The sequence below is a fragment of the Arachis duranensis genome, chromosome 5, assembly GCF_000817695.3.
Source record: "Arachis duranensis cultivar V14167 chromosome 5, aradu.V14167.gnm2.J7QH, whole genome shotgun sequence".
In the NCBI taxonomy this organism is placed as follows: domain Eukaryota; kingdom Viridiplantae; phylum Streptophyta; class Magnoliopsida; order Fabales; family Fabaceae; genus Arachis; species Arachis duranensis.
The window spans coordinates 62,298,040-62,306,136 of NC_029776.3; the positions used below are offsets into that span (position 1 = coordinate 62,298,040).

Genomic DNA, 8,097 nt, shown 5'->3' on the forward strand with positions numbered 1-8,097 from the left:
GCACTGTATAGCTGTACCTGCCATTGGTGCCAATAATTTTGAGCTTAAGCCACGGCTGATCACTCTAGTACAGCAGAATTGCCAGTTTTATAGACTCCCACAGGAGGATCCAAATCTATTCATCTCCAACTTCCTACAGATCTGTGACACTGTAAAGACGAATGAAGTGAATCCTGAAGTCTACAAGCTCATGCTCTTCTCATTTGTTGTGAGGAAAACAGTAAAGCAGTGGGTTGATTCTCAACCCAAGGGGAGCCTGGGCATGTGGGACATGCTGGTCAAAAGATTTCTGACCAAATTTTTTCTACCTCAGAAGATGACTAAGCTTAGGGTGGATATTCATACCTTAAGACAGAAAGATGGAGTGTCCCTCTATGAGGCCTGGGAGAGATACAAGCTAATGATCAAAAGGTGCCCTCCTCACAAGTTTTCGGAATGGAGCAAGTTGCAGATCTTTTATGATGGCCTCTCTAAGATGGCCAAAATGTCAGTGGATAACTTTGCAGGTGATTCCTTGCACATGAAGAAGACGTCCGAAGAGGTGAATGAGCTTATCGAGATAGTTGCCAATAACCAATATCTATACACTTCTGAGAGGAACCCTGTGAACTTTGGGACTTCTCAGAAGAAGGGAGTGATGGAGGTGGACACACTGGTTGCTATCCTAACTCAGAAGAAGATCATGTCCCAATAAATTAATATGATCTCTCAGCACTTGAGTAGAATGCAAGTCTCAGCTATCAATACTTAAGATGCATCCCATGACATGACTGGAAGCTACAACCAAAGGGACGCTTATGGCTATTCTCAACCCATCACTGAGCACGTAAATTACATGGGCAACTCCTCCAGAAATCCCAACAATGATCCACATTCAAATTCTTTCAATCAGGGATGGAGGAATCACCCAAATTTTGGGTGGAGGGAGCAACCACAAAAGCCCCAACAAAATTTCAACAACAACCAGGGTGGCTCCAATCAGAATAAGTTTAACAACCGGTAGTTCCAGCCCTCTCAACAGCAACAAAGACACTCTCAGAGCCAAGACACTCCTAACTTAGCCACAATAGTTGCTGAACTTTCCAAGACTACTCACAACTTTATGCAAGATACAAGAGCTTTAATTCAAAACTTGAAAGTACAAGTGGATCAGTTGAGCAAGAGGATACCTGAGAAACCTCCTAACATTCTTCCCAGTAACACAGAGGTAAATCCAAGAGAAGAGTGTAAGGCCCTTGCCATGGCCAAGAAGGCCGAGCCTAAGGAGGTGAATGCTGCTGAGGAATTGAAGGAAGAAAAGGCTTAAGAAGAGGCTAGAAGCACATTGTTTCACGCCCCATTGGTGGCACAGGAACCTGAAATACCACACCCTCAGAAGCTTCAAGAGGAGACCAAGGATAAGCAGTTCGCTCAATTCTTGAAAATCTTTAAAAAGTTGCAAATAAATATTCCTGTTGCTGAGGTGTTGGAGAAGATGCCTCCTTATATGGCCTTCATGAAAAGCCTACTATTTGAGAAGAAGGCTGACGAATGGATTTTTGACGGCTTAGAATTTCACAAATGAATTCTCGTTGCAAGTATAGTTTCTAAACCAATCATTAATCCTTTCATACAAAAAGTTGTTTGTCACTAAAACAAACCCCTAAAATTCATAAACCGAAGTATTCAAACCTCGGGTCGTTCTCCCTAGGAATTGTAATGAAGTGTTTTGTTATTGGTTGAGTTATTTTTGGGGTTTTGATAAGAGGCATGAAAGATAAATGGCAAGAAAGTAAACTAACAACTATAAAAGGCTCTTGGCAAGGTATGAAAATTAGAAGTCCTATCCTAGTTATCCTTCTCAATTGTGATGAGAATTGTTCATTGCTACCACTTAGTTAACCCTTGCTAAATAAAGGGAAGTCAAGTGGATGAATTGACTTGAGCCACAAGTCCTAGCCAACTCCCAAGGAAAGACTAGCTTTAGTGCACTCCAAACCAATTAGCAGTCTCTCCAATTATCAATCAACAAAGGAATTAGATAACTCAAGTATCACTAATTACTCTACCTAGGCCAAGAGGAACAAAATTAACTCAAGTGTCACTAATTACTCTACCTAGGCCAAGAGGGACAAAATCTATATTATATCTAGAGAGGCATTTCAACAAACACATAAAAGGCAATAAAAGTAAACAACATAAATTGCAAGAATTAAAGAGAGATCTAACTACAAAGGCAAGAGATCAACAATAGAAAAGCAAAGAAGAACAATTATTATGAATTACCTCTTATTGAGTTGAAAGAAAATGGAAGGAACAATAGTAGATTTACAACAAAGTGTAAGAGCAACATAAAGGAAATTACAATAAAAGAATGGAAGAAGAAGGAATGTAACAACAATGAATTGAGAAGATAGAAGTAGAAGAAGATGAATTAAAATCTAGATCTAAGAACTAAACCTAATCCTAATCCTAATTCTAGAGAGAAGTGAAAGCTTCTCTCTCTAGAAACTACTTCTAAAACTAAACTTAAACTAATGGTAACTAGATGCCTCATCCCTCTTCAATCCTTGACTTAAATAGCATCAGAAATGAGTTGGATTGGGCCCACAAGGCTTCTAAAATCGTTGGCCACGTTTTACTTTAAGTAGACCATATGGCAGCAACGGCGCGTGCGCGTACTTTGCGCGTGCGCGCCACCATACGTGTAGCAACTATGGCAAATCTTATATCGTTTCGAAGCCCCGGATGTTAGCTTTCCAACCCAACTGGAACCGCATCATTTGGACCTTTGTAGCTCAAGTTATGGTCGTTTAAGTACGAAGAGGTCGGCTTGACAGCTTTCCGGTTCTTTCATTTCTTCATGAGTTCTCCAATTTTCCATGCTTCTTTCTTCATTCCCTTGATCCAATCTTTGCCTCCTAAATCTGAAATCACTTAACAAACATATCAAGGCATCTAATGGAATCAAGGTAAATTACATTTGGCTATTTTAAGACCTAAAAAGCATGTTTTCACTCTTAAGCACAATTAAAGGAGAATATACAAAACCATGCTATTTCATTGAATAAATGTGGGTGAAAGGTGATAAAATCCCCTAAAATCAATACAAGATAAACCCTACAAATGGGGTTTGTCAAAGGCCTTGATGGGAGATGAAATTGTGGTCTTGAACAAGGAGTACAATGCACTGATTTAGAGGAAGCTAACTAAGAAAATACCAGACCCTGAAAGCTTCTTGATTCCCTGTACCACTAGGAATATTACTTTTGAGAAAGCAATGTGTGTTCTTGGTTAAAGCATAAATCTAATGCCTTTGTCGGTAATGAAGAAGCTGGGAAACCAAGAAGCACAGGCAATAAGGATAACCCTGCAAATGACTGAAAAGTTTCTAAGGCAAGCAAATGGGCTAGTGGAGAACGTACTGGTCAAAGTTGGAGAGTTATTCCTCCCTATAGATTTCCTAATACTTGAAGTGGGAGAGGATATAGATGACTCCATCATTTTAGGAAGGCCATTCCTAGCCACTAGAAAGAGCCCTCTTGATATTGAGAGAGATGAATTGGTGTTGAGGTTACATGAGGATTGGATGGTTTTCAAGATTTTTAAACCTCCACCACTCTCTGACAAAAGAGGTACTTACATACAGGGTATACTGCTAAAGCCTCCTCCCTTGGTTGGAACTAATACTATTCCCCTGACATCAAACCTAAGTTTGGTGTTGAGTGTGTTTTGTCCACCAAGGAGGGAGGCCCCAAGAAGAGGTACCCAAAGGCTGGAAGAACAAGAAGATTCCTACTGAGAACTTCTCACCTGGCATGAAGGTGGTGTTAACTAGAAGTCCAGTCATACCACATACTGTGAATAAGATCTTGTATCTAGAGCATGTTGACCTGATTCATGAGAGCACAAGAAATAAGTTCACAATGAAGGGTGAAGATCTGAACCCCTATGATCATCCTCCTTAGAAGAGCTGATCGTCATGCTAGTGACGGTAAAGAAGCTCTTATTGAGAGGCAACCCAACTAGGAGTATCCTTTAGTATTTTCGTTTTATTTCTATTTTGATTTCAATTTTAATTTTGTTTAGTTTTCAATTTTTGTTTTCATAGTTTTCTTAGGTTTTCTAATGTTTGTGATCATGTACAACGCTTAGAATAGGGGCAGGAAGACTTAGACAGAAGAACAGAACACCCTGGAATGAAACAAGTTGGGCGCTAAATGTTAGGGAGGGTGTTTAGTGCCAGAAGAGGAGGAAATCAGGGTGCTAAATGCCAAGAAGGGCGTTTAGTGCTAGAGAGGGAGAAATTATGGGTGTTTAACGCCCAATTTAGGCATTTATTTCATATTTTGGCACCCTCCTTGGGGCACTAAATGCCAGCCCCGGCATTTAGCGCCAAGGGTGCTGGTCCCAAAAAAAAGAGTTCTATCCTCTGCTGGTGCTAAACTCCAGAACCAGCGATTAGGCCCCAGAGAGCATATTTTGAGCATGAAGGAGATGTTTTGGCCATTGGTTAAACCCTAACTTCTACCTACTTTTACCATTCAAGCTTATCCATTCTCTCTTCTCCCTAGCCACTTTTCCATCCACATTCAATCATCCCATCATCCATCACTTCCCCTGATTCTTTCAACTCACCTCCCACTCTACCCAATCCACTCTCATCTATCCCATCAATCTCTCCTTCCAACAACCCAAAATTCAAATTCAATTTCCCCCCACCCACAAAGGAGGTACCTGCATGCAGAGTACAATGCTGAAGCCTCCTCCCTTGGTGGAAACTCATACAGTTTCCTCAAACATCAAACCTATGTTTGGTGTTACACAATCACTACCTACCAGGGAGGAAGGTCCCAAGAGGAAGATGCATAGCGGATGGAGAAACAATCCAACCCCTACCCTAACAAGCAAGGAGAATAACTCTGATAACAATACCAGAAAGCTTGTTAGGAGGAATTCACATCCGAGGGCACTAATCTTCTCTTCTTCTCCAACAGAGTCATTTCTTTTAACCAACTGGAAGAAGAGGAAGAAAGTCAACAATCAAGTGTCAAGCTAATGACATTAAAGGAGCACTTGTTGGGAGGCAACCGAACCATGAGTAGAGTACTATTGTTTCTATTTCTTCGATAAATTTTTTTTCTCTCTTTTTAGTTAATTTCCATAGTTTTTCGATCATCTGCAGCATTTAGGATAGAGACAGAGATGCCTGAGATGGAAACCAGAATACCCTGAGAAGAGCCCATTGCTGGCGTTGAACGCCAGACAAGGAGGAAGATGGGCATTCAATGCCCATTCAGGAGCTGAAAAGCACCATCCCCTTGTCCCTTATGAGCATTCAACGCCCATTAAGAGGTGTTCTTGGTGTTGAACGCCAGGCAGGGGCAAGTAACTCGAGTTTTACAGCTTTCTTAGCCAGTGGGTCCCATACAAACTCCACCTACCCCATGAGAGAATAGCAAGGACTACGCCTCCTTTGCTTGGGGACATGCAAACTTTTTAAGTTTGGTGTTACAGAGCAAGCTCTTGGTTTATGCTAAAGAAAGGTGGATCATCTTCATCAGCAGCCACTATAAATGAGGTGGTTAAGTTTCATTATCCCTTCATTTATCTTATTTCTTGTCTTCCATTCTAACTTCAGCATGATCACAAGCATTATTTTGTTCTTTTCTAGTTTTATTTACTTTTCTTTATTTTTGTTATAAGATATCCTATGTATCCCTCACCAAGCTTAAAAGAAATTTTTTTTATTTGAAAAGCAAAGAGTGAGATGTAGGAATTTTAAGTTTATCATGAATTATTCCAATTGTTTTTATGTGGTGGCCATGCATTTATTTCTGAATATGAATTAACAGTGCATGATTGAGATTGAAGTTGAGTGTATTGACTCTTGAAAGAACAAAGGATCTAGAAAAGTATTATAGACTTTCTAAAAAATCAAAAGTGTTAATTCTTGAAGCAAGAAAAAGCAGCAGAAAAAAAAAGGTTGAATAAAATATAATAATAAAATGGAAAAGAAAAATAATGCTCATAAAAGAAAAACCAAAAGAGCAAGGATCCAAGTCTTTGAGTATCAATGGTTAGGAGGTTTAAAAATCAGCCTAAAAAGCTCAAATGAGCTGCTATCCCTAACTAAATGCTTGTTTTGTGAAGGTTTCAAGTGAAAAGCTTGAGATTGAGCAGTTAAAGTCATGATCCAAAGAAAAAGAGTACGCCTAAGAACTCAGGGCACCATTGACTGGGAATTTAAGCAAAGCTAAATTCGAATCCAAAGGGTTTTCCCAATTAAGTGTCTGTGACGTTTATGTATCCGATGGTAATACGGAAAAACAAAACGCTTAGAGTCAAGGCAAGGATAAAAAAGGTGCAAAACACCAAAAGAAGATGTTTTCAATAATCAAGAAGAACTAAACTAAGACAATCAATAATATCATCCGCATTCTAGTTCCAAGAGATGTCAATATTTCTGAACTTCAAGGGAAAGGGAGATGCCAAAACTGTTCAAAAGTGAACAGCTAATAGTCCCGCTCGGACAAGCAACAGTTTAAGTTTGGTGTTCTGATGAGCGGATATTTTATACACTTTTGATGTCATTTTCTTAGTGTTTTTAGTATATTTTGTTAAGTTTTATTATGTTTTAGTAGGATTTAATGCAAAATTCACTTTTTGGATGCTACTTTGAGCTTGTGTTTTTCTTATGATTTTAGGTGAATTTTGGGCAATTTTGGCAAGTTTTGGCAAAGTCTAATTCAAAGGCAAGGAAAGCATAGCAGATGTTGTTAGAATCTGACCTCCGTGAATTCAAACGAGAATTTATGGAGCCACAGATATTTAATTATGAGTTCTCAACGTCGTTAGAAAGCTAACTTCCAGAGCTTTCCAGTAATATATAATGGTCTATACTTTTCTTCAGATTGGACTGCCTAAAATGGGCATTGAACGCCCAAACTACCCCCTTTCTAGCGTTCAACGCCCAAGAAGGACCAACCTCCCAAGCTATGTTGAACGCCGAAACTGGCGTTCAACACCACAAAGGGAGTAAGGAAGCAGCGTGGACACTCTCTAGTGGGCGTTCAATGCCCACTCCCTCATGTTGGACGCCAAGCTCAGCCCAAAACTCACGAAGTGGGCCCAAAAGTGGATTTTCGCACCTTTAGCTTAGTTTATCTCATTCTTTTGTACTTTTTAATTATTACTAATATCTTTTAGGTTTAGTCTTAGAGTTTTTATTATAAATAAGAGACTTCCTTCTTCTTGGGGATTATGCCTCCCTGGAGGGGAGAAGCACAAACACATTATTTCTATACATTTTGAGCAACTAAACCTCCTTGGTTAAGGTTAGGAGCTCTGCTGATTCGTATGGATTAATGCAATTACTTTTCTACTTCAATCTATGTTTGATTCTATTCTATGATGCATTGTGGTTCTTCATCCCTATGAATCTCGATTCTACATAAGTTTCTTACGAGTCCTGACCCAGATAGTATTGAGCTACAGCTTGAGAATGAAGCACGGGTTCCAACAAGTTATTTGGACTAATTGGGGTATGTGACATAAAACCTCATTAGTCAGGGGTAATTGAGGTTCCTGTGGCTCTAAGGGCTAGAACCATAAGAGCATCAGTCTCTGATCTGGAAGATCCGACTTTGTTTGTGGCGTTTTGAGTAGGATCAGCAAAGAGATTGAATTGCGCACACTTCACCCTCTCCCAGATTGATAGAGTCTGTTCAAATGTTTGGTTTGGACTTGAGGAGATTAATGACCACGACCAATGACTTAATCATTTACAGCCTTGTTACGGAATTTTTTTTAATTCCGCATAACTACTAGCAAGTATACCTGGTCGTATCAAGTAAACAAACTCACAAGAGTGAGGTCGATCCCACGAGGATTAAAGGATTAAGCAATCAATATTTAGTTGTTTATTCTAGTTAGACGGTTCAATTTGGAGTGATGAACAACAAGAAATATAAATGACATGAAAGCAATAAAGAGCAAGAAAGTAGATGACGTAAAAGTAAAGTGCAAAAAAATAAAGTGCTGGAAAGTAAAATGGAAGGAATAGAAAGTACAAGAAAGTAAAGTGCAAGAAAGTAAATGACGGAAAGGTAAATTAAA

General features: G+C 39.3%; 1 non-coding gene across 1 annotated transcript; it reads right to left on the reverse strand.

The window, feature by feature from the left end:
* Nucleotides 1-322: 322 nt before the first annotated feature.
* On the reverse strand, nucleotides 323-429 carry LOC127747826 (small nucleolar RNA R71). Its single transcript, XR_008009773.1, has one exon. It is a non-coding gene; the product is annotated as a small nucleolar RNA R71 (small nucleolar RNA).
* Nucleotides 430-8,097: the final 7,668 nt, after the last annotated feature.